The sequence below is a fragment of the Lepisma saccharinum genome, chromosome 1, assembly GCF_977018435.1.
Source record: "Lepisma saccharinum chromosome 1, izLepSacc3.1, whole genome shotgun sequence".
In the NCBI taxonomy this organism is placed as follows: Eukaryota; Metazoa; Arthropoda; class Insecta; order Zygentoma; family Lepismatidae; genus Lepisma; species Lepisma saccharinum.
The window spans coordinates 215085400-215106912 of NC_139229.1; the positions used below are offsets into that span (position 1 = coordinate 215085400).

The following is a 21513-nucleotide window of genomic DNA, read 5'->3' on the forward strand; positions in this document are numbered from 1 at the left end:
CCATACTGAGCCTGTTTTAAGTATAGCAAAGCTGCTGGAGGAGTGCTCTTCCTTTCCGGCACTGTCCGTATTGTATTTACTACTACTGTATAACAATTTTACTACTTTGGAACAGGCACGTATCTAGAAATCTATTTCGGGAGGTGAGCGAAGCAAGTGTCTCACATTTAATAATAATAATAATAATAATAATAATAACAAAGTTCACAATCAATATGTTAATAAGATTAATATGTCTGTTAAAATATTGTTATTAAAATATGTCAATTAATAATAATAGTGTCTACTAATAATAATTGGGACCAGACCTACAGTTTCAAGTGGGATCCAAAGCACTATGTGCCTCCTCTTGGTACTGAACCCGGGATCCCTTGATTACAAGGCGACGCCGTTACCATTACACTATCGGGGAGGCAGCAATAATGGTTATTATTGCATGAACGGGTAAGATGATAATAAAACAATACATATTACAACATGTATTCATTATCTATTTTACATCTTTCGCTAAAATTTGTATAAAAACAGTTGTCCTACCATAGAAATTAATGTCAAAAAATATTCAAAATGGATTATTTATTGAATACCAAAAAGGTTGTTAAGTCCAGCTAATGAAAAGTAAAGTCTCTGATCATTATTTTTTTGCGTATTTTTACTAGTAGCTGTGGGTATAAATTTTCGCAGGCACTGTCAACGCAAAACTGTACCTGTAAAATCACAAATCTAGCGGAAACAAATCAACTTCTCAACAGTAAACAATTTAATTTCGTACTTCGTACAGTCTATCGGTGGGGGTCCGGACCCCCTTCTCTCTCTGTAAATACGTCCTTGTTTTGGAAGGATATTGCCAGATTGGGATTTGAAGCAAGACAACAGCAAGAACGAAACACAAATCATGACTTGGTACGGTTGTCACACGGAAATTTTGTGAAAGGGGAGTCTTCCCTTTTAGGACGGAGGGCATTGCCTAATAAAGGAGGGCACTTGAAGATATTAAAACACTCAAGAAACGCTGAACCACATATAAAATCCTTTCTTATCTACTCGTAATCCGCTTGTCTTCTTTTGTCCTGTATTTATTGAAGTGTGACTCAAATAAAGACCGGGGTATGAAGAGACACTTTGATGTAGCAAATTATAAAGCAAGAGGTTTACGGATCATTAACTACTGCAAAAGGGCCGCCTCGGTCAATGAAGGAAAAGACGAGTTATAACTGAGTGAGAATGCTCTCTCCACACCACTTATCATACCTTCCCGCTGTTCTTGAAGAGTCCTGTCCTAGACGAATGTGTAAGTCCTCTCCATAACTTGTCAGAGTCCGCACTTCGACTCTGAAATGTGCTCCTTGCGTTATGTCGTACTAAGTGTAGCGATCGAATTATTGAGTTAACTGAGAGACGCGTCCTTCCGGACTTCATCTTTTATACTTCTGCCGGACTAGAGGTTATTTCTCCTCCAGTCCTTTATCAGCGAGGCGTACTTTCGTCACCTCCCGTACAACCTCAGCACAGAGGAATTAGGAAATGCAGCGCATTCCTGGGATAACTAGAGGCAATTGACGGAGGCGACAGGTTAATGAACAGTGTAAAGAGAGCATTAAACAAGCCTCCTCTCCATCTTCACTCATTATACTTCATCATTATATAGGGTGGAGGAGGGGTTGGGCATTCAGCCTTGCTATTGTGATTGATTCAATTGGTTGTTTTACTTCGCTTTTCTATCACTTTTGTATCACTCACAAACAACACCCATGCTCAGGTCGGGATTCGAACCCGAAACCTCCCCTCCCGAAACCCCCAGGAGGGGAGGTCGATATAAACAGCTCTTCGCCCAGTTAAGACTAAACAGCTCTTTGCTCAGTTAAAACATCTGTTGTCCGTTCACAATTACTACAGTACAAAACAAGGTCAATTCGTCTAACAAACTAACAAAAGTGCCAATGTTCACTGACAGATCCAACTCTCATCGCTCAGAGATTACCTGAAGAAAGACCGTTGTACCGGGTGCTTCACGGACTGGTTTCACTAACGTAAGTTAAATAGTTTACTTGCAATATATTTTTGTAACCCCTCAATTACTTATGAAACACCCGGTATTTCTACGGTCTACAAAAACATACTGATGTAACAATACAGGTATCTAACTCTTTTTAATGACAATACATCATAAACCTGGAGATGGTCCAGTAGGCAGGACGCCTGACTGTCGCGCGGCAAACACAGGCTACATTCAGTGGGTAAGCATTTTCCCGATCATGTGCCACTGGGGCCCAGCCAGTAAATAAATAAGTGCCTTAGTGCAACCTTGAGGAATAGTAAAAGCGGCGGGAATGTGATGCTAATCACATCTCCACTATGGTGTAGATCGAGAATGTGTGGGGTCCTATCCTCACGCGTCTACATGCGTTCACGACGCGATGCAATAATTCGAGAGCTCTAGCTTTGCTTTTATTGTTATTGTCATTCGCTTCTCGTTGAGGCTACAAAGATAGGAGACAATAAGTTTCATCTTCACACAGACACGACTCGTAGCTAGTTCATAAGGAGTGATTGCTTTTCAAATGGTGGGCTACTGATATCGCCAAATTTGAAGGGAATATTCTAAAAATTGGATACTGAAGTTTGGATGAAACTTAACAAAGTCTGAGCAAAGAATATTTCGAAAATAGCTCTCCTTTCAAATAGTCATTGACATTGCAAATTCGACCATTCTTTCTTGTATTAGTTTTCAATAGTTCATCCCATGAGAAGAGTGCACCAGGAAAAAATTCTAAATAGACCTAATTTCTCAGAATGTATAATACCCGTGTGATTCTTCCGAATTTGGTAATATATAAAAAATGTTACAATTGCCGATAATTACTTGATGCAGTCTGTGAATAATTGGAATTTTCAAATGAGTGGATTTTAAAACATAAATTAATACCCCATGCAGAATGTTACTATTTTGCACCGCCTGATCAATTTACGCATCGAGTGGTCGATTCACAACCTCGCCTCGGATTCGAGTCACGGTCTAGAAAATGTCCCTATCTTTCTCTTTCTCTCTATTTGAGTTATTTTAAGTTGCTTTTCCTACCTCTTTGGTTAATCGCGACGATGAGGATGAATGGCAAACACAATGATACATTCTGTCTTCGCAGCATGTTACCGTCCGACAGTGAATTATTCGCCCATGTTATCTGGTTAACCGCCGGTAAAACTAACTATTTTTATCTTTCCGGAAAATTTGAAGTTGTCGAACTTCTGTTTCTGATTTATTGATTGATTTGGTTTATTTTACTTCGCTTTTCTGCCACTTTTGGCTAATCGCGAAGATGAGGATTAGGGCTGAAACGATACCACTTTGAACCAATACCGATGCCGATAATCTTACAGATTCCCACCGATACCGATACTTAAAATTGCAATAATAAACATTTGTTCAAAATATTGATCAATATTGTGTGTAAATATTCTTCTCCAGTTATATGCATCAATTTACCAAGATATTTCTTTTAAAATTTTCAAGAATTACATCAGAAAATTAAATTAGGTAATCGCAAAATACAGTTTCTCCTGCAAAATTGATGGAAAATAAAAAGAAAATTTGAATCTTGCAAAATTTCCAGGATAATTAGAATCCGCGAAAGAATAGCGCGGCATTTTTGCGGCCTCTATGGAAGACCAAAATGGCGGGAAAGTATCGGTTGGTATCTGTAAATAAATTCCAACCCATACTTTCAGATATCGCTACCACTGGTATCAGCTCGATGATCTTATGAAATTGATGAAGGGACAGGACCCTAAAAAAGAACACGCATGCTCAGGTCGGAATTCGAACCCGGGACTTCTGTTTTTGTTTTACTTACATGCCTGCATTGGTGTCTTATTTATATCATATCTAATTAATATACGATAAATAAGAATTGTTGCGGTAAACCAGGTCAATGTTGAGAATACGCCACTGCCGTGTGAATTGCAATTCATGAATTTAATTTAATTATCATTTATTTTCACCATCGCGGTTAACGAAAAAAGTCAGAAAAACGACGTAAAATAACGAACATGCAGATACAAAAGATACATGTAATCCTGAGAATTTTACTTCACGCAGCTTACAACTACTGTTGCCAGATGGTGCCCGCACGCTTCACCAGACTGGCAAAGAAGGTATCGGCAAAATGAAGTTTAAGAAAGAGAGAAGAGGGAGGACGGGTTCTGAAAGGTCCCAACTTAGTCCGCGTTCCAAGTCCTAAAGCAAAATTCCTGTGGCACAAAGATACGACAATCCTATCAGCTTATCCTCTACGCTGTTGAGTCGCTGAAATGATTTGATAACGTCCGAAATTCTAATATAAGAGGCAAAAGGTCAGGAAGTTAAAAGAGAAACGGAAGATAAGCATGGAAAATTGAATTAAATGCCAAGAGTCTACGAAAATCGAAGAATCGAGGAGTTCGTTCCATGAGAACGAAGCATTGGTGGATGCGAGTGCGAGAGCTGGTCCCTTCCGAAAGACCGATTGAAATAAATGGCAAGAAAGTTCAATGTACCAGAAACTGTTCATATATCTTCAGAGTCTGGCTACGAACTTTCCTTTTTCCATAACTCACGATTGCGTATCATACAACGATTGCGTATCATATAAAACTCGCTTGCACTTGTGCCCGACCCTGTGGCCGAGTGGTTAGCACATCGCGCTGCGACGCCAAGGGTCCCGGGTTCGAATTCCGGTCGGGCTTGGTTGTTTGTGAATGTCCATTCATCAATTTCATCACTTCATCACTCATCCCCATCTTCGCAAATTAGCCTAGAGGCACAAAACGCGAAGTAAAATAAAACTAAATCAATCAATCAATCAATCGCTTGCACTTGTGGAGGACAGAGCGCGATCCCGTACGGTGCGAGCTTCACCCCTGCACACTGGACGAATGCGACACCAGGCGTGTTCTAAAATTAGTTCTGGCACCGTGTATGTGACATACTCTGTGAGTGATGGTGATTTACTAGAACTTCGTATGAAATTACTGAATAAGTCGACAGGATCTGTTCGTTAGTTATTAAAAAATAGCGTTTTACTCGAAAAATACATACCACTAAAAGTTATTTCCTACGTAAGTTCCTTTATTGTCTTCCTTAAATAAAAACTGGCCTAGATTCATCATTAGTATTTTTTCCCGGGATATCTAGGTTTTTCCAGGTGTGTGGGAATACTGGTACCTCGTAAATTAACGGAGTGACAGACTAGCATGGTTTGATCCAAATTCCCACATTGAGAGGAAGCCCTACGCTAGAAACTATGGTGGCGCTGCTATAAGTAAAGAATTGTAGAAATTATCTTCACTGGCCATTTTTTCGCATCATTAACCCTTTTCTCATTCGGTTCGTCTCGCCTTAGGACTAGGATATTCGACAAAGATTTCAAAACCGGCGAGAGAAAAAGCTGCAAAACGTGCGGAACAAAACAGAATCGTTAATTCAGATTTAAATGGAGGCGAGGAAACGTACTGGATAACAAGTTAGCGGCATTAGGCAGAAAAAAAATTCATACAATGATTTGAGTGACGTTTTTATCGCATCATCCATCGATAGCATAGATCGTCTGGAACGGGTTGTTTTCATATATCACTTACGAGGTAATATTCTAGTTCTTGCAAAGTACAGATACAAAATTGTATTTTTTTAAAAACAATAAGAAGCTTTAAAAAAAGTTAGCCTCTACGAATGGCTTGCTGAAGGTACTTAAACCGGCATGGAGAGCTTGTACCTTGAAATATGTACATCCACACACATATTTTTGTGTTTTGTAATTCTTCCTTCATTCGCTGCAGTCTAGATATATTTAATAAACAACAGCGAATTCAATCCAATCCAAAATTCTCCAGAATAACCTAAGAATAATTCTAAATTGAAATTCATGTCTTTCAAAATTTGAAATGTCGAATAGTCCTTCGAGACAAGGAAAAAAAACTGCTAAGACAGGTGAAAGTCCACGTAACATTAGCACGGCCAACACGCGTCATTTTCAAATATTTCAACTTAACAAATGTTCATTTAAAATTAGTTTGAAAAGGAAAAATTGTGTTCACTATTGAACTGGGAATGTTTTGAACGTGATGTCATAAAGTGCATCGCATTTGCTCGCAAGTAGGTCGAAAAAAAAAAGTTGAGATTTTTAGTCACTTTATGCAGATAGGGTAATCGGGACTGGGCCTACAGTTTAAAGGGAATCCGTCCACCCTGTCTCTCTACCAGGTATGGAACCCGGGACGCGTCGATTACAAGGCGACGACGTTACCATTGCGCAATCAGGGAGGCCGTCGAAAAAGAAAGACCAATTCCACATCCCAAATGAAATTAGTGGTCACAAAATAAAAACGACGGCAGAAAAGGAAAAGAAGATTGTACGAGTCCTTGGGTACGCTAACCAAAACAAAGTAAAACTAATTGCTCCATGTAAGGCAATTTCAAATTAAGAGAATCATGTTCGAAATCAGAAGATCACAAAGAGGATATAAAGATATTCTTCCGGTAGGGAAGCTTTCATTTCCTTCCCGTAGCAAAGCAAGAAAGATGAGAGAAGAAAGGGAAGAGGGAGGAAAAAAACACGACAGCACAGAAATTACCTAGGCGGTTTCTGCAATAAGATTTTCTAATTCAGACACCCAAGGGCAGAAAGAGGGATGGAGGGGTGAGCTACACCGTGATTAATTCCTGCTCAAGAAACGGTAATCAATGGGCAGAGGTGAATTATTTATGCCTTTAAACACGAGATTAAAAACTCAACTTCGGTACCAGATTTGGACGGGATTTCGGAAAGGGAAGGGGGGGGGGCAAATGTCAGCATGCGATATCGCATGTGAGCCAGATGCTTCGAGCGTTAGCACGGAAAGGTACAAAAATCAAGTAAAATATTTCTCTGGCATGGAATAGTTTTACATGAATATGGAAACTGCAGTGAGGGTTAAGATAAAATCAAAGACGTGCTAATTAAAAAAGAGAAACACGTAGTCAACCCCTATACCATTCATGAGATAGTCTTGAAAATAAAGACTTAATTAGACTCCTGTCAGTAAACACACCCAACCCAGTAATTTACGCAAAGCTTGACTGTAAAATTATATACAAGTTGTACGCTTGTATTGCACTATCCGTAACCCTGGAATAAATTACAATGCATCCTCCTGACGATGCAAGCTTATCCAGAACCCTGGGTTTCGATCCAAGTTAAGGATAGATTTTGTGAATATTTGTGTTCATACTATTCCTTATTTCTCTACACACAGAAAACTAAATGCATGAAATCTATTTGATGTATCAGAAACGCATCGACTGATGTACTAAAGTGTCTTTCCTTGGTCTTGCCCGAGAATGAAGCTTACAGTTTGATGCATCTTTGTGTGTCGTTTGTAACGGTAACGCCAAAGTGCATCCAAGATTCAAATCAGTATATCTTTAATTTTTAATTTAAATCATTAAACAATGGATAATGTCCAATTAACATTACGTGCTAATGTAGAACCATTGTCACTAACATTCAGAGAACTAAGTATATCTTTCTATGTCGATCTGCATTTTAATGAAGCAGTTGATGCGTTTTTTATGCACCATCATGCATCTCTTTCGATGATGCACTTAAATATTTAATCTGTGCTACAGATTTCGTACATTTTTTTTTTTGTTTCAGCTGATGCATTATTCATTCTACTGTTGTTATACGTCACACTGGTATGTTTTAGTTATCCACCACTTCATTTTTGTTGAGCTTCATGTTGTTTTACTTTTTTTTCCCCAAAAAAATTAGTTCCCGTGAATTCAGAATGCTTATACCACTTACAGTCAGCATAAAAATTACTGTGGTTAACCAAAAAGATACTTTAACCTCTTCGGGTGTCAATTAAATCAGAAATTCTTAGAAACAACCTAAATTACTTTCAAACCGCATACCACATTAGCGTATAGAGATATAGAGGTAACTGTGAGGAACTTATTCTGTTTCTGAATAACATAACATAACCCTCCGACTTACGTGGCGGAGTGGTTAGCACAGCGTGTTACTACGCCAGGGAATCGAATCCAGGCCTGTGCATAGGTGGTCTTCGTGAGTGTCCCTTCATCAAATCATCTCTCATTCTCATCTTCGCCATTAGTCAAAAGTGGCAGAAAAGCGAAGTAAATAAATCAAATCCTAAATAATCCTCTGACAGGCTAACTTCATCTTTCCTAGTTGTGTACATAAATACGAACTTTTTTTTATCTGTATGATGCAGCACAGTTGTTCACGATTACGTTATAATCTGCAACGAAACTCCCTGCACGAATATTGACTATTGTTTAACTTATTTGCAGTAATAAGGAAAGAAATGTATCTGCGCCATGTATTGTTCATTCGCACTGCTTTGATATCCCATAAAGTTGTACACAGAGTATATCGAATATTTTATAATACTATCGTGACTGACCAAATCGAAAGTTAACAAGGGCCGTTCGTGCTAGGAGAAATTCTCTGCTGTAAAAAGTTGGCTGCAAGCGACCTTTCCTCGTCCTGTTCCCTTCTTACTACAAGACGAGAATCTATATTGCATATTTTACAATTTATTATGTTTTCATACTTCCTCGTAATTCTAGTACAGGGTGGACGTAAAGCCTGTAAAGAAAATTAATGAACAAATGCAAATGCAAAAAAATGCTTGAAACCATTCTCAACACAATATCTCAAATTTTTAAAAATGTTCCCTTGAATTACCTTCAAAATGTCGATGATTCAGAACAGCCGTTGTAGTAATTACCCTTTCCCGGAGATCATCCAGATCCAGAATTTTAACAGCATACACCCTAAATTCTCCACATGGCAAAGTCCATGGGTTGAGGCCAGGTGACCGTGGTACCAATTCAACCGGGTCCTTTATCCAAATACTTTTATTTCGTCAATGCCACAGCTCAACTTTAATCAAAAACAATACCTCCACCCTGTATAAAAATATGGATAGTGAATTCCAAAAATTCTGACTGAATATTAAATTTTAAAAACTCTGACTGAACAAACTAAGCTCGGCTGTGTGAATCATGCACTTTTGATATTCCCCGCCAACACTGTAAAATAAAATCATTGACTTCAGTTCATATTATTCGTTGCCTGATAAGACCATAACCTCAAATAACGCCGTTCCCTTTACTTGATTCTTGTTATTTGGCGTCGCATTTTTGACACTTCTGGCTAATCGCGACGATGCGGATGATTGATGGATGATATGATCAAACTGATGGTGGGACACTCACAATTAACACCTATCTGGGAGCCCTGGCTTCGTAACGCGCTGTGCTAACCACTCCGCCACGGAGGTCGGTTCTTGTTCCTTTGGAATGAGGGGTAAGGTGAACATAAGGACAAAATGGTCTCCTCTTGGGCTCAAAGCCTAACGAATGCAGAATCAGCAGAGGGCAGAATCCGTCATATTCGTGGCTTTCGATTGGGTGACAGCGCGCTTGTTCTCTCTCCAATCACAGGGTGGAAGCCTACATCATTTGGCTTTCTATATGACGAAATTATGAAGTTCAAATATATACAACTATCAATATCAACTATCAATCTCAATAGCCTCTGTATGTCAGCACATAGCACATCGATTCTCTCTTAACGTTAAAGTACGAGTAGATAAGCAGTGCAAATCCTGGACCAAAACTTATGAGTAGCTCACAAAAATAAAATGCGGCCCAAAGAAAAAAAATCGTAACTTGCGTCATATGTTAACATTTCTTACACTTCTTCTTTTTAAGGGCTTGAAATTTTTCCTTAAAGAAATTTCTATGGACATAATAACATATTATACATGTGTGTGCTTTTATTAGTGTTGCTCACGGGACGAGACGAGACACGAGACGGGACAAACCTTTTGAAATTCGAGACGGGATGAGACGGAATGCCTGTCTCGTCTCGTCTGGGACGGGACGACTTTTGAAAAGCCCCGTCTCGTCTCGAATATCTGGAAAAAATAAAAGTAAAATATTTAATCAGTTGCAAATACTTGTTTGCTTGGAATGAAGTATTTCCATTAGAAACGTTCATAAGCGTGTATTAGGTCAAAAGAAAACTATTCTAAAAAGAGTAATGAATGAATACCTAAACTTATTTCCAATACTCTTTCGACACACAGCGTTACTCCCCATTTTTGTTTTTACAATTGATTCCAGGTTAATAATTTTATTTTACGATAGTACTCCAGTTAATAATACAATTCTGAATAACATCAAAGTAAAAGGGCAGGTAGAGATGTGGAAGGAGGGGCCAAAACATCGTGGAGTGTCTGAATCCGAGATTTATCTTTTAAAAATAGTCTCAGTTCTATAGTTTGGAAAGATGAACGGACCGACGGATAGGGTTTATTGTTATTATTTAATTTTTTCATCAAAGTGTGTAGACAGAAGTGAATATTAGGAAGTAGGAAAAACATTGTAGGAAACATGGCAGTACATATTGATAAGGAGTTGTTGGGAAAGTTATTAAGGAGTCCAATATATTAGCAAGACTAAGAGAAGGAGATAATTAGGGACAAATAATCTTGCATTATTCCACTCCGAGCAACTGAGAGCTACAGAGGAGAAAATACGGGAAATATGGAAAGAACTAATTTGGTGATTTTAGTGTTTACAGGGAACCATGACAAGATATTACCACATGATTATTTGCACGGGTTTGCGAAATTATTAGAATGTTTTTGGAAATTTCGGAAATGTCTTTGTTGAGAAAATTCTTGTTGTTTCCCTCAGGTATTCCACAGGTGGTTGGATTCGATTATTTTGAAGTCCGTTTGAAGATTATTTCCAATGCTTTTTTTACATTTAGTTATTTCTTATATAAGGAGAATACTATTCCTTGGATTGTAATAACGAAATACTGAGGCTGATATGTAGAATAGATCTCAAATGAAGGAAGGGCACTAAGTTCTGTATAATTGTCGTAGGAGGAAACTTTGTTCTATGAGGAGACTCCCCGATGGTACAGAGGTAGCGTCGTCGCCTTGTAATCAAGGGGTCCCGGGTTCGATACCCGGTGAAGACACATAGTGATTTTGATCCCACTTTAAACTGTGGGTCCAGTCTCGATTAGTCTTTCTGTAAATCAGACGAACGAATGTTGTAGCTGTAATTTTTATTCTGTGAATTCAGCCTTCATCAAGTTTTTGAGCAAAATACATACTGTCTACATTTTCACTCGTTACTAAACAAATATCACAAAGTAGTTTTATCAAACTTGAGAGGGAAGCTCACAGCAATGTCGGGGGAAGTGGGGAGCTCAGCCCGCCCCCTGCCTGGTTACGGCCAGGGTGTAGAGACTATTTTCCGCCGATTCCCACTGACAGAGTTTCGCTTTGAACAATGGACACCGTTGCTTCAGGGGGCAAACCTGCAGTATCGGGTAAGTGCCATAAATCCAGGCCTAAAGTAGGAATGAAGGTTGATGCAAGCCAGGGGCAATAAAAATTCTGTAATTTGCTTCGCTTGCCAACAGGAAGTTTTTCAGGAACAATAATACGAGTGACACTCAGGAAAAGCTGAAAAGTGAAACGGCAGACTTGGAATGAAAGAGGGACAGTGAACACAAGTCCTTCTTTGTATTATTCGCCGACACACAAGCTTCAATTTCGAAGCTGAGGATATCAGCAGCGAAGTTATTCGAGGGTTGACGCCAGAGGGGGGCAGGGGGCGCCCCAAGTCAGATACTTCGCCCTACACCCTGTCCCCACAACTGAAGTTAATTAAATATCGAATAATAAGAGAGTTCGTTTATAAGAGTATGACGATTTTCACCTTTTCAAAGTGGTGTATTCTGCATGATATCACTTTCCTGATTATAATACCAACTTGATTACCGTAACAAATATCAATTTGTTTTAGTATATATGCTATGTGTGTGTGTCATTCGTTCAAGATTCGAGCGCCGACCTGGGCATAGGTGATTTCTCATTCATTTATGTCCTGTAATCGCTGCAATTAACCTAATTTTTAACCAGTTGTCCGAACTGGGAAAAAGTGTTGAATTTGGATGGCTTTTAAAACATCACGAATATTTTGAGGACCACAAGATTAGTAATTAGTAAAATACATTCAAAGTTGATTCAAGATTTGGTTGGTTGGTTGATTTGGTCTTTTAAGTCCACTTTATACACAGTAAGGCTAATCGGGACTGAACCTACAGTTTAAAGTGCCTCCACTGGGTATCGAATCTGGGACCAAATTTGATCGAAGAAAAACCGACACTACATGTCAGTTGTTGTGGATTCATCGCGGTTTCTTACTATTCAGGGACTTGAAATTCGTGATGATGATTCTGAGGCAAACCTTAACACAGGGAACTTCTTCGATACTCTTGAAGTTAATTTCAAAATGAAGGAAAAATCGAATCCAATCTACAGTGGAATGCCTGAGGGAAACAACAAGAAACACAAATTTTGTCCAAAACTCAAACACATTTCCGAAATTTCCAAAAACATTCTAATAATTTCGCAAACCCGTTCAAATAATCATGTGGTAAAATCTTGTCATGGTTCCCTGTAAAATCTTCAGCGTTACGAAGATAGCACGGCAGTACTCCACTTGCTGGAAACAGGATGCTGGATGCAAACTGCCTCATTTGGCTGTCCTTGCCATTGAGCAGAAATTTCCAGTCATGGACGTACAAAGGTGGGCAATGTGTTCTGCAAATCACATATAGCAGAATTCTCCTACAGGAGAATTGCACTTCACAAAGTGCCTCACATTGTTTCTAATACTTAAGAAGATAATTTCTTGCAACGTCACGTTTATTTTGGAAGACAATTAAACCCTTCGAAGCATTTTTTTCGTCATTTATATTAATATCTTATAATTTATATATATATATAATTTATATATATATATACTGGGTGATTTTTTTAACCTGAATCATTTGAATATCTTGAAAAAAAATCATCCTACAAAAAAATGTTCCAAATAAAAAGTTGATAGTTTGGATGTGGAAGTTTAGTGGTGCAACAAAAGAACACCCCCTCCCCCTCTTGTAGGTGGGGTGGGGGGCAACTTTGAAATTTCAAATAGAAACCCCTATTTTTTATTACAGATTCGGATTTTACGGAAAAAAATACATAAGTTTTGTCTGAAACATTTTTTTCGATTCGTGATAGATGGCGCTATAAACGACAATTTTTCATTTCTTGAATGTTTACACTTTAAAACCAATGTATTTCATTTCGCAATTCATTTAAACTCAAAAAATAAAACATTTTTGTTCCAGAACTTGAAATTGTTGTAAAACAAATAAATTTATTTTGAAAATACAAAATTACTTGACAATTCTTAGCTCTAGATATCTCGATGGCTAGTAAACTACATTTACTCTCAATTACATTAAGTGTTCAAAATGGTGACCTTCAACTTCATTACATTTATTGATCCGCGCTTCGAATGAATGTACACAACTCAAAAGTACCTCTGGTTCAATTACGGCACAAGCGTTTTGGATTCGCTCTATCATATTTTCACGAGTAGTTGGCAATTCCCAATACACTTTATCTTTTAGGTAGCCCCACAAAAAGAAATCTGGTGAAGTAAGATCTGGTAGGCTAATTTACAGGACCAGTTCTGCCGATCCATCGGCCATTGAAGTCACGGTCGAGTACTTCACGTGCTGCTCTCGAATAGTGCGCTGGACATCCATCCTGCTGAAACCACATGTTCTGTCTCAGTTCCAGGTTAAGATCTTCAAGTAATATTGGCAGTTCATTTTGAAGAATGTCGCGGTACTGTTGACCATTCAAATTTCCATCAATGAAGTAGGGACCGATGAGTTTGTCATCAATAATTCCACACCACACGTTTACAGTCCATGGACGCTGATGCTCAACTTGGCGCAGCCAGTGCGGATTTTCGACACTCCAGTAATGCATATTATGCCGATTGACCGTTCCGTGGTTTGTAAAAGATGAGTCATCAGAGAACAATACCAGACGAAAGAAATTTGGGTTTATTTGTATATGTTCACGTGCCCACTGACAAAACGTCACTCGATTTTGAAAATCATCGGCATGAAGTTCTTGATGCAATGACACATGATATGGATGATACTTATGACGCTGTAAAATCTTCAAAACACTGCTCTGGGACAATCGGGAATTTCGAGCTACTTCTCGCGAGCTGACATGAGGATCATGGGCCACAGCAGCTAACACATTAATTTCATTTTCTTCTCCAGTAACTGTTCTTCGACGGGTCCTTTGTTTAGGTTTGACACTTCCTTCAGTAGTAAATTGATTGACTGTACGTTGAAACGAAGCGAAAGAACGCACCCTGTCTGGAAAACGCTGAGCATAAACAACGACAGCTTGACGGAGATTCCTGCCAGATTCTCCATACACGAGAACCATTTCAATTTTCTCTTCTACAGTTAATACATCCATTGATATTAAAAAAGTATCAACAGCTTAGTCAAATTAATCGCTCGGAGCATTCTTGTGATCTAAAAAATAATGAAAAGCAAACATTGATAAACAAACAATGATTTAACAGGAAAAGTCTAAAAAGGAACTGTTTCTTGACAGTTTTATTTTTTTAAATTTTTTTTCTGTTGTAGCTTTGTTAAGCATTATTGACACAACAATAAAAAAAATTAAACAAATATCGAATCTAACTTTTAAATGTTGTAAATAGGCGAATTACCAGCTTAATGAAATCTCAAAAGATTTGCCAAGAATTAGTACAAAGTTCATGCACGAGAATGTTTTATTTCTTGAATTTAAATGAATTGCGAAATGAAATACATTGGTTTTAAAGTGTAAACATTCAAGAAATGAAAAATTGTCGATTATAGCGCCATCTATCATGAATCGAAAAAAATGTTTCAGACATAACTTATGTATTTTTTCCGTAAAATCCGAATCTGTAATAAAAAATAGGGGTTTCTATTTGAAATTTCAAAGTTGCCCCCCACCCCACCTACAAGAGGGGGAGGGGTGTTCTTTTGTTGCACCACTAAACTTCCCCCTCCAAACTATCAACTTTTTATTTGGAACATTTTTTTGTAGGATGATTTTTTTCAAGATATTCAAATGATTCAGGTTAAAAAAATCACCCAGTATATATATAAGTATATGTGTAGTGTTTTCTGGCGTTTTAATAAGAGTGCCCCCAACAATATTTTGTTGCCTCCCTTCCGCTCCCTCCCCAAGTCACATTTCCCTGGCGTCGTCACTGTTTGGAAGTAAATTTATTAGGATGAGGAAAGTAACATTAGCTGTTGACAGTGTCACACCAAAGGAGGTGATATGTGCTACTGTTTGTATAAATGAGAGGAAATTTAAGCATAAATTTATAATTGTTGAGACTTGAGAGTTGTTTTCGTCATTTGATCGTAGGAAGAGGTTTTCCGAGACAGAGTGGGATTACTTTACACATACATGAGAAAGGGTGGTTGTTTAAAGATAGAGAAGTATTTTGCACATTTTTTAAAAGTTCAGATAAAACGAGAATTTAGCCTTACTGTTATAAAAAGAAATAACGCAGTACAAGGAAAGAATAACTCTTCACATTTCTCGCACCTGGTGGGATGCAACACACATGCACAAGACTATTGCAGGAAGTCTATGAACGAGGATGAAGACTGATATGTGAAATTTGACTTAGCTGCAGGTGAATTAGTGGATTCTAATATTCTTAAGGTTGATATTGTTTTTTTAAGTCCACTTGATTCACAAATAGGCTAAATCGCGAACCGACCTACAGTTTAAAGTGCGATCCGATCCACTTTGTGCCTCCATTGGGTATCGACCTCGACGTTATTACTGCGCCATCGGGGAGGCACCCAATTTACACAAATATGTTGATTCCAATAACACGTTATATGTATAATCTGATAATGATGCACTTTTGGTGCATCTGAACATATTTTTTTCAACTATAGCATGTCAAAAAGAATCATTGAAGTTGGGATTTTTATATCTTCAGGAGGCACCGCTCTGTAAATGTGCGATATAAAATAAATGCAGGTTTGCCTTCATTACGTGGTGGTTTTGTCACGTTTCTTCGCTTCGTAAAACAGACACTTTTGCAGGAACGGCTTCTTGCATCCGCCTGGGGCCTTGCTCTAGCTAAACAAAAAATATATACATATATTTTTAGCATAATCGAGGGTTACTTATTTCTGCCAAGCTTACTACAAAGCAAGGATTCTATTGGGATCATACGGCTTTGAATAACAGTATCAACGAAGATTTATGTACACTACTACTGATGATTATGAGCATAACATATTAATCAGGAACTTTATTTTTCGTCAACTGTATTTAACATCCTTTTTTTATTATTCAGCAAATAGGCCTATTCAATTCATCATCACCTTTTCTGACATTAGCTGCGGGTGTCAAGACAGCTGTTTTTATGCAATTTTTGCCTATCTTAACTACACGTAAGCTAGATATTAGCTAATATTCGTGCTGTTATATTACTATTCTTGTACAATCTTTGTAACATTTCATCTAATAATAATAATATAATAAATCAATTTACATATTCAAGTGAATAGACCTATGAATTATATTAATGTATTAATTTAAACATTTTCTTGATCGTTGTCGTTAATGTTATTAATATCATTTTTTCTGAATCACTTGGCTCCGACACCCTCCCCCGACATATATTTCTAGATGCGTGTCTGCCGAAGGATAAAATTTATCAAGCGGTGGTGGTACCGGACTTAGAGGCTAAAGGGAAAACAAACAAGTATGTGCGTCATAAGCTGAACATAAGAAACAGCACAATATCACAAAGGAACACTTTATGAAACAAACTTATGTCATAGAAGGAGAGAACAATAAATGCTTTCTATTTGTAATATACTAAGTATTGCAATTTTGAATAGTCTTTTGTGTTCGTACTACACATTTAAAAACTTTTTGTTGCTCTCCAGCGCCAAGCTTAGAATTTAAAGACGAAATGTAAATTTTCATAGTGCACGGAAGATCGACATTCAGAAAGCAAGAAGGTCCAGGGGAAAACATTTCAAAACTTCCAAAAGGTATAGCAGTAATGAAAAAAAGCACTTACTTAAATGTACGATGATAGACAGTTGTATGAAAGCGAGAAAAAAACACAAAGTAGATTTCATAAGATACCTAGCAATCAGAAACCAACAAACTGCATTTTAATATTAATGTCCTCATGATTAACGAACCTTATTTATTCTCGCCATGCTATTGGTAAAATATTTAGAGCTTTACCCCACTTTCGGGAAAAATATTTTGTGTTTCTGTTACTTTTGACTTTTGTTGGCATGATATCTCGGTTCACTTTTACGGGACGAGACGAGACAAAACGAGACGAGACGGCATTTTCACGAGACGGGACGAGACAGACCAAAGACTCGTCTCGTGGGCAACACTAGCGTTTATACGTAGAAGCAATTTTAAAAAAGGCAAGCATGAAAAATAAACCAAATCGTTTATTTCTACAAAGGAGGAAGTTAAGACTTGCAATTTAAGACTAGTAACATTACATTGAATGGTAGCATTTTTTTTCTAGTGTAATTTTCTGCAGTGACTCGTTGTTTAGAATATTAATTTCTCTTCAACAATCACACTACCCCACCTGCTACGAATTGATCGTTAAAAAAATCCGGAACCAACAGAAAAGGAATTCTGATCAAGTGGATGATGATTATTTTAACTGCACTATTTACCAATAAGGATCCTTCCAATTTTTTACATTAAGTCCCCATCATATTTGGAAGATTCCTTTGATTCTTTGCATTTTAATTATCGAGGCATAGAAACTGTCAGTAAGGAGACGTTGTGAACCATCTTTCACAGCTGGAGTACAAGAATGCAACCTTCCTCTGCTACTGGCCAATTTCTTAGGTTCTTAACCCACAACATCTGACGCCAAGTACAGACCCATCATGTATGGCCTTCCTGCGCTCGGTGACTACCCTCAGGAAACATGTTCTGTGATTGCTACAGACATGATGAGAGCTAGTGAATATCAGCAAATAGAGACGCTTGGTTTTTGTAACTACAGTTTCCCTCCTAAGACGTAGAAGCCTTTGATCCCGGTTTCTTGGTAACGGGATTCTCAACAAGAGCGTTGCCAAGGAAGCGCCGACAATGAAGTAATAATGATCTGGTCTGTTCCTTTCAGCCCAGACGGGTCCGTCCACGATGTTCCACCAACACAATTAGATGACGTCATGCGAAGACCATTGATTTTCTGAACCATAATAGCATTATAATTTTAACAATTTTGTGCGGCTAAAATCTCGCATATATGTGTTATAATGGAACCCCCTTGCTTGGGAAAATGCCATTCTAGAAGAGTGAATTTGTGCAAATTTGCGATGGTCTGCAGTCTAGATAACGCGGAAATGTACGTAAACAAAATGTGTTCCTGATCTGGTTTCGAACGATTTTTCACTGTCGCTGTTTACCTGTGTGAAATTGTCTCTGTCGGTGCTGGCGAAACCATTTAGGTCAGTTGGTATACAAACGGCACAGTATGCCAGAACCCCGTGTTTGGAGTCCTGGTCGAGCCTCCATTTTTAGTTTCAATTTTCACGTGGTACATCTCCTGTGCGTAGCAAACCGTAAGACAAAAAAGTGTTGATTGGAAGATTACCCACAACATACTCATGCTTAGAAGTTAAAAATTATCGATTGATAGATTGTGGCCTGAAATAAATAAAACATCAAATTGCATCTGATTTTTCCAAGAAATTGGAAATAGTGCTAAGTCGAGAAGTTTCAGAGTATAAATTGATAAAGAATAGAGCTGAGACGATGCCGATGTACGGGTATTTGACAGTATCGGTCAAGGATCACCCGTAAATAGAAAGTTATGATTAGTTTAGGAGGAGAGTACTTGCCCTCTCCTAAGATTTCTCACCTCATGTGACACACACAGACACACAATGCTTGGGAACAATTACTTTTTATTAGAGCTGAACCGATACCGGTATCGGCCGATACCAGTGGTATATGTATCGGAAAGTATCGGTTGGAATTCCTCTACCGATACCAGCAGATACTTTTCAGGCATTTTGATCGTTCGCGGGTCTGTATAATGCCACTTGACACTTCCGCGGGGTCTTTTTATCCTGGAAGTTATGCAAAATTCGAAGTTTCCATTGAGTTTTTCCATTATGTGAAAAACTGTATTTTGTGATTACATAATAGTAGGGCTGAACCGATAGCACTTGTAACCGATAGCACTTGTAACCGATACCTATGCCGATAGATACTCTTTCCGATTCCCACCGGTACCGATACAGATACTTGAAAATTACAATTATTAAAATTGTTCAAAATATTGATCAAAAGTGGTGTGTAAATAATCTTCTCCAAATATATGCATCAATTTACAAATACATTTGCTTTATAATATTCAATAGATAAATCAGAATATTAAAATCGATATTATGTAATCACAAAATACAGTTTTTCGTGCAACATTTGTGCAAAATAAAAAGAAAACTTGAATTTTGTGTAATTTCTAGGATAATTCGACTCCACGAAAATGTCACGCGGCATTTTTGCGGACCCCGTGGAAGACCAAAATGCTGGGAAAATATCGGCTGGTATCGGTAGAGGAATCCCAACCGATACTTTCCGATACAGATAATATTGGTATCGGCCGATACCGGTATCGGTTCAGCTCTAATAAAAAGTAATTGTTCCCAAGCATTGTGTGTCTGTGTGTGTCATATGAGGTGAGAAATCTTAGGAGAGGGCAAGTACTCTTCTAAACTAATCATAACTTTCTATTTACGGGTGAGCCTTGACAAACAGGTTGCTAATAAGGTTGAGAAAAGCTGGATTAAAACTTTCGATCTCGCCTCGTTTCGAGAAGGGCAGGATGTCTGTGATGTTCTTGATGTCTCCCGAGTTGTAAATGTCTGTCTTGGTCTAGAACAGTGGTTCCCAACCTGTGCTCCGCGGCCGCTCCAGGAAAATAAATGAAAATTGAATGAAATTAAACATTAAGAAACAAAAAGTAGTATCAAAATAAGAAAACTAGAAATTACATTCTGAACGGAAATTTGCCAAGTTTAATTTCGCTCCTCCTCTAGCACACGACGCTTAGTCATTCTGCTGCCACTAGCTCCAAAATTATTGAAGAAAATTCCTTCTGAGCTTATGATAGTGTTGAATGATGCCATAAAAATAATAAACTATATAAAATCACGACCTCTTAAAAGCAGGCTCTTCAAACTAATGTGTGAAGAAATGGCAAGCCACCACCAGTCCCTCCTGCTGCACACTGAAGTAAGGTGGTTGTCTTGGGGAAAAGCGATGACACGTTTGATGGAATTGCGTGGATAGGTAGCAGCATTTTTGACGGACCATAAACCTCTATTGGCGACGGTTTTAAATGAAGACTGGGTGTGCAAAATGGCGTATCTGGCCGACATTTTTAGCAAAATGAACGAAATGAATCTATCATTGCACGGAAAAACTGCCACAGTTTTTTATGCAAACGCCAAAGTATCTTCTTATAAGAGGAAACTTATGTATTGGTTGGAGCGCGTGGATAAGGACGATATAGATTGCTTCCCTCTTACAAAAAGCTTCTTCAATGAAAATAACATCAAGATTCAAGAAAAAATACAGAAAAATATTCAGGCTCATCTCGAAGCTTTGAAAGACTAGTTTGAACATTATTTTCCAACAGCTCAAGAGAAGGCGCTTGATGACTTTAAATGGGTACCGAATGTGTTCAGCGTGAACAAAATAACACCCAGCTTATACTCAGCGGAATACAAGATCCACATAGATTTGACATCTCAAACATCTTTTGAAAATGAATTAAGCTAAGGCGCTTTGTTAATGTATATTTAACAAGGTTCTACGTAACAAAGCTTATTTTTAAGTCATATTCAGTCAATTTTACTTTTTCAAAAGAATCTTTTACACTTGTTTCCGAAATACGTAGATTAAATTTACTCCATTTGATTTGATTTTTGTTATGTAGCGTCGCTTTATTTCCACTTGTGGCTAATCGTGACGACGAGTATGACTGGTAATGAAATTCATGAAATCACACTGACAAAGAGCGCCTATGCCCAAGGCGGGATTCGAATCCGGCAATCCTGGCGTAGTAGCACTGGGCTAACCACTCCGGCACGGAGATCGACTTTACTCCTCTTGCATCAGTAAGTGGAAACAAGCTTTTTTAAATGGCTCTGCTGACTGAGAATAGGATATTATAAAGTGCACTTACATAAATCTTCTGAGTATATTTGGAATGCATTTCGTACGAACTGGTAGATAACATAATCATTCCTACATAAAAACATAGTGGTTCGGATCCCACTTTAAACTGTAGGTACATTCCCGATTAGCCTAATTGTGCACAAAGTGGACATGAAACACCAAATCAACCAATTCCTGCATAAAATATAGCTAATGCATAGAAAATATCATCTACTCCAGAAAATTCACTTTCGAGTGCCTTCTCGCACTATCCGATACACTCAACTTTTCGTTTTGTAAGAAGCGAAGAACATGCCTTATCCA

General features: G+C 38.1%; 1 protein-coding gene across 1 annotated transcript in view; it reads right to left on the minus strand.

The window, feature by feature from the left end:
* MCU (mitochondrial calcium uniporter) overlaps nucleotides 1–21513 on the minus strand; it is an 809713-nt gene that overhangs the window by 688706 nt on the left and 99494 nt on the right. The gene's annotated exons all lie outside the window — the stretch shown is intronic.